The sequence below is a fragment of the Eucyclogobius newberryi genome, unplaced genomic scaffold, assembly GCF_026437365.1.
Source record: "Eucyclogobius newberryi isolate DKJ021-1_F unplaced genomic scaffold, fEucNew1.0.hap1 SCAF_6, whole genome shotgun sequence".
Taxonomy (NCBI): domain Eukaryota; kingdom Metazoa; phylum Chordata; class Actinopteri; order Gobiiformes; family Gobiidae; genus Eucyclogobius; species Eucyclogobius newberryi.
Window position 1 is genome coordinate 9,639,206 of NW_027316278.1, and position 11,016 is coordinate 9,650,221.

Consider the following 11,016-nt stretch of genomic DNA (forward strand, 5'->3'; position numbering starts at 1 on the left):
AGCATCTCTGGGAAACAAGTGCTAAGCATCTCTGGGAAACAAGTGCTAAGCATCTCTGGGAAACAAGTGCTAAGCATCTCTGGAAACAAGTGCTAAGCATCTCTGGAACTCCTTCAAGACTGATGAAGACCATTTCAGGTGACGACCTCTTGAAGCTCATCAGGAGAATGTCAAGAGTGTGCGACGCAGTAATCAAAGCTAAAATAGAATATAAGGCATATTTTCAGTTGCTTCACACTTTTTTTTAAGTGTATAATCCCACATGTGTTAATTCATAGTTTTGATGCCTTCAGTGTGAATCTACAATTTTCATAGTCGTGAAAATAAAGAAAACTCTTTGAATGAGAAGGTGTGTCCAAACTTTTGGTCTGTACTGTATATATAAATGTTATCACAGAATAGCAATTGTTTTAGGTTTATAATTTCACTTCCTGTTTGTAATTGATGACATCACTCTAAGGAAATTACACTGCACTATATATTTTTTCCATCCATCCATCCATCTTCTGCCGCTTTATCCGGGGTAAAATTCAAAATATATTTATCTTAACTGTATTTTAGTTCAATGGGTATTCGACCTGTCATAGGCACTTTAAAGCCACATCACATAACCTGTAGCCAATCAAATAGACAAGGAAGGCCCGGGTTGGTTGCCATATTTTTGAACATCTGAACTGTTTAAAAACCCAAGGCCTTTATCTTACCAATTCTATTTCAAGGTTAACGTCTCCTGATACTAAATAGTTCAGCTGTCCTTTATCTTAGTCTGTTATTGATCACTAAATATTTCACTTTGTTGTTCCAACGTTATGTAAATCATTGGGAATTAATCATAGTTGATTTAATTTTATTTTAATTCAGCAATGGTAAACATTTTTGGAATTTGGGAATTTAAGTGGCATGAAAAACACACATTTAACCTCAAAAAGAAAACATTTAAGACAACAAATCCTATCCCCCAGTCATTTGGTTGAAACTTGGGGTGAGTTGCTGAAGTATCTACCTGCGTTGCACCAATGAAATTTCCCCATGTGGGACAATAAAGGAATATCTTATCTTAAGTTCTATTAAAAATACTGACAATCTAGATTTGATGTGGTGAAGCAGCTCTGATTATCATTGATTGTACCTTTTAAAGAGGGTCGTACTTTTGACTGTGACAAGGACTGTGTGGTAAATGTGTGAAGAATGATCGGGTCTTTCAGCTCATTGTTGTGCAAAAACAGCTCCATTCACACCTTTTAGTTGTTTATTTGTGCAGCGTTGAAGCAGACCCCGCCTTGAAATCAGGACAGTCAGATATAACGTACAACCTATATATAACCTTAAAACTTCGTAATTAATTACAATGAATGGTTAAATTCTACATTTAGATGCCTATTTATGATGTATTAACTGTAGCAATCTGTCCCATGATGGCATTGGTTGATTGGTTCCCTAAACAGCTGAAAACGTAATAATTGCACAACAATGCTGAACAACTTTCTTCTAAAATATTTAGAATTTTTACCCACATTCTACTCTTTTTATGATTGGACATTTATCTACGAAGAGCAATAATAACCCCTTGAGATGAGAGTGTGGAAACCAACGATAGTGGCAACAAACATCAGTCTCCCCTAAAAAACAAAAACAAATAAACATTTTTGGTTTGTTTTATATTTGGATGCCTTTATTGCACTGAAAAACGTACAGAATAGATATAGTATTTAGATTATTTAGAGATGGTTTTCAAATGGTCAAAATGTAAAAAAAAATGACCATGAACCTAACACTGATTTGTCTTTTATACTTTATGATATACCAATAGACTGCATGTGTTTATTTCATTATTATGTCGCTAATAAATGTATACTAACCTATTGTAAAACATAATATTGTAATGTCTTCAAAAGGCCACAAGAGGGAACTGTGATCATGTTTTTGTGATCGGTTTTTACTTTATACTGTCCAAAAACGTTTTAATTTATGCTTAGTTTAAGTATTGAGCATTTTAAAATCTCCACTGGTTTAACATTAGAAAATTCTCTGATGTGTGACGATACAATCACAACGTATATTTGCTCTATTCTTCATAAACAGTCAAATAAATAATGACCTTTCCCACTCAAAAAATACAGATAATGTCACTGAGCTGTGTTTGGGACTGTTTAAATGAGACAGCATGTTTAAATACCCCCAGTTTAGTTGCTACATTTAAACAAAGTCACAAAAGCAAAAAGACTAGTATGAAAAGAGTAAAAACTTTGTATGAAAATGTCAAATTTGAAAAAAAAAAAAAGTTTTCTTGATTTTTTTTGCCATTTTATTTTAGATGTAAAGAGCTATTGGTTCAGAAATGTAACTTCAAGGGTGACCAGACGTATACCTGTCCCGTACTCACATCTCTTGAGAGTCACTTTGGCCACACAGAGCTGAGACGGTTCATTTTTCAGATCGTTCAGGTGTTTGTTGTTCCAAAAATGTAATAAAAAATAGATTGTTTATTGCCAATTTTGTCATGTTACTTGGGAGTCAGCGCTTTTCCCCCGAAGCAAACAATATGTAGTTTTGGTCTCGCTGTAGTCAATCATTCTTTCTAGTTTTATTTTCGTTTTAGTTGACAAAAATGTTAATTTAGTCCACTAGAAAATATATAGTATTTTATTTTGGCTATGATGAACTGTATTGCATTGTTTCATGTGCAGACGTGTTTCTTGGACATTGAGTTGGTTTCTGCTCTGGTTTGAGACTCTGGGACTTGGATCTAGTCTCTATTTGTCCCTTTCATTCATTTGTGTGTAGTTTTTATACTTTAGTCGACAAAATGTATACTTTTAGTCATAGTTTTAGTCTTTGTGATTATCTTTTATTTAGTTTTAGTCAGCAACAATAGGCACACGATGGAGGTCCCCAAGTATCCCATCTTCATTCATGTATGTTTGCTTATCTTTTAATATTATTTACAATAGTTCAAAGTGCCTATGACAGGTTGAATACTCCCTGAACTAAAATGCAGTTAAGATAAATATATAAAAAATGTATCACAGAAGCACATTTTTAAAGTTTATAATTTAATTTCCTGTTTGCAATTGCTGCCATCACACTAGGAAACTACCCAGCAAACACTGGGCAAAAAACTCTAATGTCATCAGTTTTGAAATTTGAAAATAAAAAAATAAATGTGAAAGCAACTTTATTTTGTTGAATTAATGTTTAGAGAGTCAAAAAAGTTGTTTCTTTGTGTAAATTATGCATAAACTTTGTCTGGAATGATGTGATGTCACTTCCAGTCATTTTATACAGATTTTTCAAAGTTTCCCCCCAGCAATACCTACTCAATTGGTGTAAAACTTTAATTTATATGTCAAGTATAAATACACCAAATAAAGTCAAAATTAGAAAATCGTAAAATCCTGTCATAGGCTTTAATTCCCTAATGGGTTGAGGTTTGGATCAGGAACAGGTAGAATGGTTGAGGTTAGGAAGGAGATGGGCACTTGCACTGCATGTGTGTGTGTGTGTGTGTGTGTGTGTTGTGTTGTTGAGATGTCCCCAGAGAGAATGGACATGTTACATAAAGTACAACGTAAGGCCAACTCTCCCAGGAGCTGCTCAGACTCGACGTCACCCATTTTCGCTGGAAATCCGGTCTTTTTGTTGAATGCGTGCTAAACGACCATAGAGACGCACGCGGCAGCCAGAACAATGTAAAGAAAGAAAATTAAAGTGAACAGCTGTGAAACCACTCGATGGGTCACGACTTGCAAACACGCTTACAATATATTGAAATATCAGAATGAATGTGTATCAGATTATTTGGTGAAGAAATGAGCTAAAAAGATAGAATATGTTTAATATTTGAATCTTTGAAAAACATTACTTTAAACACATTAAGGTAAAGAACATAACCTCAGCATTTATTTGATCTAATGCAATATAATATCGACATTTTTCCAGGTTTATTGAGGTACGGAATGGTACAATTCACCCTCTCAGGTCAAATTGTAACGTGAATTCAGAGTCCATTAACCCGATGTGTGCAGCAGTGGACAGTGACTTGTACATGTGGGGTGTGCGGGACGGGGGGGTGTTTGGGGGGAGGGGGGTGGCTGCTCCGGGAGTTCCGGGGCGACACAAATGGCCGAAAGGTGAAGGGTCAGGACTTAATTCTTAAGATTCTCAGCAGAATCGGAGGTGTCCGGGCAGCACAGTCCGACAGAACCGAACCATTCCTTAAACTTGCTCCAGCAGTAGAAGGAAGGAGCGATAAACATGTCCACTTTATCTATGCTGATTAATTCATTTAACATTTGAAGAAACTCTTTCATCATCTGACTTGTTAACTTTATTGCCATCTGTGTAAAAAATCCCTGTAAAAGGGGCATTTGTCATGCCTCATACTGTATATAAAACAGTTAAATCACTCACATTGATTAATTTAGCAGAAAATGTAATGCACTTTAGATTTTTAAACATATTTGCTCAAAACAACACTGTAAAAACAAAATATGGTCCAATCAAAATGGGTAAAATGTAGCGACGTGTACAGATTTGTCTATTGTGAGTAAATGTTGTCTTTTGTGCTAATATAGTCCCAATCTGATGGAAGATCTTATCAGAGACTTCCTGTTTGGAAATGATCAGTTTCCTCGTCGATCATGCCTTTAGGGCCACAAAAGGAAACAAATGACAGTGGGATTGAGATGCAAACGACTGATTTAGACGTGATTTGACCCAATAATCTGATCTCCTTTCGCCAAATATACAAACTGGCTCGCACCTCTCATGCAGTCCGTATTAACATGTCTGGTTTCCCCTCAGTCTGATCAACACACCCAGAAACTTGTCATCTGAATCCACATTTTTGTCAGGGGGGAAGGGGGGTGGGGGGGTGGGGGGGGGGGGGGGGGGGGGAAGAGGGGCGCGCAGGGGGCATTCACACCTTGTTAAGTTTTACAACGGGTGCATTTGTCGGTCCTGGGACACTTTTGCCCTCTCGAGCAGGGCTTTGATGTGGCCTGCCCCACAAACTCAGGTGCTGAGAAAATGCAGGATTTTCTATGGTGAATGCGAACGCGCTTTGTCACTCTGGAGACAATGAGTGAAGTGTTTTGAGGAGCCGACTATTGAGATGTCACCGTCACTGTAAAGTCACAGTTTCATTCACTGTTGGGTCTGATAGATGACAGTTTCCTCCAGTGTGTGACCAGCTTTATGATGGATTATAAAGGAAAGTTAGAGCAACATAAACAGCTGTGTGTGTGAAAGAGTGAAGTCTAAAGAGTGAAGTCTAAAGAGTGAAGTCTAAAGAGTAGAGTCTAAAGAGTGGAGTCTACAGAGTAGAGTCTAAAGAGTAGAGTCTAAAGAGTAGAGTCTAAAGAGTAGAGTCTAAAGAGTGGAGTCTACAGAGTGGAGTCTAAAGAGTAGAGTCTAAAGAGTGGAGTCTACAGAGTGGAGTCTAAAGAGTGGAGTCTAAAGAGTGGAGTCTAAAGAGTAGAGTCTAAAGAGTAGAGTCTAAAGAGTAGAGTCTAAAGAGTAGAGTCTAAAGAGTGGAGTCTAAAGAGTAGAGTCTAAAGAGTAGAGTCTAAAGAGTGGAGTCTACAGAGTGGAGTCTAAAGAGTGGAGTCTAAAGAGTGGAGTCTAAAGAGTGAAGTCTAAAGAGTGGAGTCTACAGAGTGGAGTCTAAAGAGTGGAGTCTAAAGAGTGAAGTCTAAAGAGTGGAGTCTAAAGAGTGAAGTCTAAAGAGTGGAGTCTAAAGAGTGAAGTCTAAAGAGTGAAGTCTAAAGAATAAAGTCTAAAGAATAAAGTCTAAAGAGTGAAGTCTAAAGAGTGAAGTCTAAAGAGTTGGGTCTAAAGAGTGGGTCTGAAGAGTGGAGTCTAAAGAGTGGAGTCTACAGAGTGGAGTCTACAGAGTGAAGTCTAAAGAGTGGAGTCTAAAGAGTGGAGTCTAAAGAGTGAAGTCTAAAGAGTGAAGTCTAAAGAATGGAGTCTAAAGAGTGGAGTCTAAAGAATGAAGTCTAAAGAGTGGAGTCTAAAGAATAAAGTCTAAAGAGTGAAGTCTAAAGAGTGGAGTCTAAAGAGTGAAGTCTAAAGAGTGGAGTCTACAGAGGAGTCTAAAGAATGAAGTCTAAAGAGTGGAGTCTAAAGAATAAAGTCTAAAGAGTGAAGTCTAAAGAGTGAAGTCTAAAGAGTGGAGTCTAAAGAATGAAGTCTAAAGAGTGGAGTCTACAGAGTGGAGTCTAAAGAATGAAGTCTAAAGAGTGGAGTCTAAAGAGTGAAGTCTAAAGAGTGGAGTCTAAAGAATAAAGTCTAAAGAGTGGAGTCTAAAGAATAAAGTCTAAAGAGTGGAGTCTTAAGAGTGAAGTCTAAAGAGTGAAGTCTAAAGAGTGAAATCTAAAGAATAAAGTCTAAAGAGTGAAGTCTTAAGAGTGAAGTCTAAAGAATAAAGTCTAAAAAGTGGAGTCTAAAAAGGGAAGTCTAAAGAGTGGAGTCTAAAGAGTGAAGTCTAAAGAATAAAGTCTAAAAAGTGAAGTCTAAAGAATAAAGTCTAAAGAGTGGAGTCTAAAGAATAATTACCTGAAATATTGTCAATAAATCCCAATGTTGAACCCCTTTGAGGAGAATTCACAATATCGCTGTTTGTTATGTCGCTCAAATATCTTGGTGAAAGTCAGAATATGCTGACTCAATATACAGATGAGCATTGATATTATGAAGCAGTCGCATGATTTGAAGTAAGTTTGTGTCCAGTGAGATGCTCAGACAGCTATAAAAACACTAGTTCTCCAGCATTATAAGATGAAGAGAAAGTCAAAGTACATGGGAAAAGCTGACTCGCAGAAATAGAATAATAGAAGAATTGAACTCACATGTTTTTTGCAAATTGATATAGAAATCCAGTATTTTTCCATGTTGTTCATACATTTCTAAAGCATCATTACGCATTATCTTTATATCACAGGGTTTTCTAGATATTGAAATCGGTGCACATTATTGAACATTTATGCAATTTTCTTTTGGCCCCAGCATTTGTGTCCATACGTTATTCTTAGTTTGTCCTCAGATGTGTCAGATGTGTAAAGCAGAACTAAATAACTTATAATTTTAGCAATAGGGCTCCTCCTGTAGGTCCCTTTATGAAATTACACTGTCAGAGAACAGACCCAAAAACACTTATTCTTTTCTTATTGAAATTGGTGAGTATGATCAAATACAAACTCATTTAACGTTGTAAAATATAAAAAAAAAAGAGATGGGGTTTAGTGAAGAAAATACATATTTAACCATCACAGGGACGTACAAAGACACGTTAATAAGGTAAAAACGTTATCAAGTAGTTCTCCTTCAAACAGATTAGTGAGTTACAGTGGAAATATAATGTTTACACAATCACGTTATTTACCAAAGTTACCATTTACACAAGTGCTTAAACTTTACAACTACATATTGGTGGGCTTTGAAGGTTTTTAAGTACTGATATGGGCATAAAATATAGTTCATTAGCCAGAGCAGAAGACAAATATCGTATCTGCTGAAAAAAAAATCCATATCGGACCATCCCTAAATTGTTTCCCTGCGCAAACTGTAACGATCAATTAGTGAAATGAACCCAATCCACTTAAAGCAAGTGTCGCCTCTCCATCCACATTTGTTTTGCGTGTATTCCCCGTTTCCTGTGGCGGTGCATGACGGACCGCTGTAAACTGCATGAAGGAATGCTGCTGGAGCGATTAAAGGCCCAGGTGATGTTTAAGAGTGGAGCAGGGGGGGATCTGGTATGTGCCACTGACAAAACAAAACAAAAGAAAAAACGAACAGTTCCCAAATCCCACTCAGAACAGGCCCGTAAATGCTCGGCCTCATCCTTTTCTACACGCACCGACTACTGTTATTTACGTCAACCACTCATCACTCACGCGGCAGGAATGGCGCCCGGTCCGCGCGCAAAAGCCCCACCATTCATTCGCGGACGGGAACGTATCAAGTTCCTCTTTCGGCGATTGGGAAAGAAACGAGTATCCTAATTTTTTTCCCCCTCTCTCCCTCGCTCTCTCTCTGTGGGGATTAGCGTCGGAGGCACCTGAAACAGTGTTGTGCCCACCTTTTTCAATATGAATGACTTTTCTTGTCGAGCTCTGAATGCGGGATTAAGCCTGGAGCACACCCACTCTGTCCCGAAATAAAGGTACCTATTGTAGGACACAGTTTTTTTTCCCTTGGGGCGCTCACAACCACACACACACACACACACGGACACGCACACATACTGTCCCAACGCCTGAACTGGCAATTAGACGGTAGAATCAAGACCCCGGCACTCTGGACTAATTGTTTCTATAGTGGCCCATTGTGAAGGGCTGACTTGTTGTTCCCTGCTGCCTCCTTGTGTGCCAGATTGGGGAGGGCATCATTCCAAAAACCTATGGGGGTAGATAAGCCCTATAGGTTTTTAATGGGGCAAAGTAGACTTAATTTTCACCTTCCTTTCACGGTTCAGGTGCGCTTGTGTATTGAGGCGGATACAGGGTGTCATTCATCGCTTGTTTCCGGAATGTGTGAGGAAAAAGAAGAAAAGAAAAGAGGAAAAAAAGAGAGAGAAAGAGAGACAAGGAGGGTATCTACCGACGGCCTACAATCCCCTCGCAGCGCTCTGTGCGGCTGGAGCAACTGTCCGGACGTGAAAACCGATGTTAAAGAGACGCACGTGGTTGTTAAGGCCGTTCGTTATTACAGTTATCTGCGAGCGGGAGCTGAGTGACACAATGCACGCTGACATTTTCGACAAAGTTTTACGACACGTTTTGAGCCGAATGCTGATTTATAAAAAAGAGAGGAAAAAACAAGGGGTTGTGCGTTTCGTAAGGCGTTCAGAGGATTTGCATTGGAGAAGAGGAAGGCAATCGCACTGTTTTGTGTTGCAACTGTCCTCGTAAAACCGGCTCATCCCTCTGCAAACATGTAAATCTAACTAACAAGCCATTTTGATATACTGCAGAGATATGTGTTAGTAGTGCTAGTGCTAATGCTAGTTTGTTTTCACCTAACCTGGCCTGATAGTGAATATAATATGTGAACATTCAAGTCTTTAAAGGTTAACACGCATTCGGAAATCTCTCCAAAACAGGACAATGAGACTCACACCAATTAAGTGCTTAAAAAATGCAAAATGTCAAGAAATCTGGAGTAACTTGAAAGATAAAACAGAATGAGACAATGAGACAAATGCACTACAAAAACACTGCAAACATGTCCTCACTTTAAGCTGCATCTTCTTCTGTAAAAGGTGAAAAAGCTGATCCAGTCTTACCACAAGTATAAAGGTCTACAACTCTAAATATTTAGTTTGTAACTGACATCTAAAAGAGAAAAATCAAGTAAACAGTTGTATAAAACCAGATAAACAACAGGAACACTGCAGCTACGTTCTCATTTATCAATGATACAGACTTTGGGATCACACACACAGATGAACCGACTAACTTTCTTTCCTTGTATAAGATGTTTTTGATTCGGTTTTTGAGGAGTTTGGTTGTTGAAAACAAGCTGGCTTAGCTCTGCACAATCGGAGCAACAACGGAGAAACTACTTTCAGTTTACATTGTGCAACAGCTTGAAGGACCAAACATATGCACACAACAAACAACAAAAGCTCCGGAAATAATTATATCAGTTGTTCTGCTCGTTATGCTGCCACTGAATTAAAATATAGCGGAGCATTTACAAAAAATAAGAAAGTCAATGCATAACTTTATTGTAAGTGTCTTTGAGTGTCCAAAAAGTGTATTATTATTATTATTATGGAAGGGCCGGTTAGCCTTAGCTGTTACGACGACCACATGCACCCAACATATTGAGAGTATAACTAATAGTCTAATAGTATGTGCTAATACTAAAGTCTAAATTGGACAGATCGTGGTATGGGGGGGAGGAGGTGCTCGGGGGGAGCAGAGGAGGTGCTGAAATGAAGTTTAGGCACTAGACTTTTTCTCAGGAATGCGAGAGCTCTCACAAGTGACATGTAACTATATCCTCTGTCAGATCTGAGCCTTATCTGCGCCGGGCTGTTGACTGCTGCTCCCGTTTGTGAATCCCCCCCCCCAAATACACACACACACACACACACACACACACACACCCCTCTCTACCCCCCCCTCTCTCCTCTGCTGCCCCCGTCCCGGTGATGGCAGCCCGGTTTGATAGGGACACTGAGAGGAATAAACATTTGCAGAGCCCCTGTGGTTTCCTCGTAATTGTCTGGACCAAAGGGATAGTTAGAGGCACTTAAGGGGCTTTAGGGAGTCCCTACGAGAACAGAACAACTTAAGAGGAGTCTTACAGGTAATAAAGACATATAGTGCTTTAATGGTTCCCCACAGGTCTGATTGCAGGAGCCAGTTCATGTTCTCTACGAGGCAGTTCTTACTACTTTTATTTAAGTAACAACCACGGCTTTTTATGATGCGCTTAAAAAAAATTTCATCATTGTAGCCTATTTGTTGAATTTATGAGTTTCAGACATAAGAATCCCTTCCTGATTTGACATGTCAACGTTCCTGTGTTGTTATAGCAATAGTGCACTTCAAATAAAAACATATTATGTATTTTAAATTGGTTCAGTTATTCACAAAATCATTCAAATCATGAAGGAATCATTTGCCTGAAATCTATAAAAAATAATAGCCTACTCTATAGAATCAGTCAGGAAACACAAAACATGTCCTACTCCACTGAGATAAACCAAGACATTTCAATGTCAACTAACAGTATATACTGAGCATTACATGACTGCACTGTTATGCAGCGTTCCAGTCCTCAGAGGTGGGATCCAAGTTGTAAATTCACTCTGGAACTCTTACTCAACATTCTTATTTGATCAGCCATCATTTCAGAACCCAAAGTTTATCCGAGTTAGACCATCCGACAGGTCTGCACCGTGCGTTTGGATACGATTTAACCTCCAAAATAAATTATTTACAAAAATATTGGAAGTACTTCCCTTCAGTTGCTCTCTCCTGTCCACCATCTGCAATTATA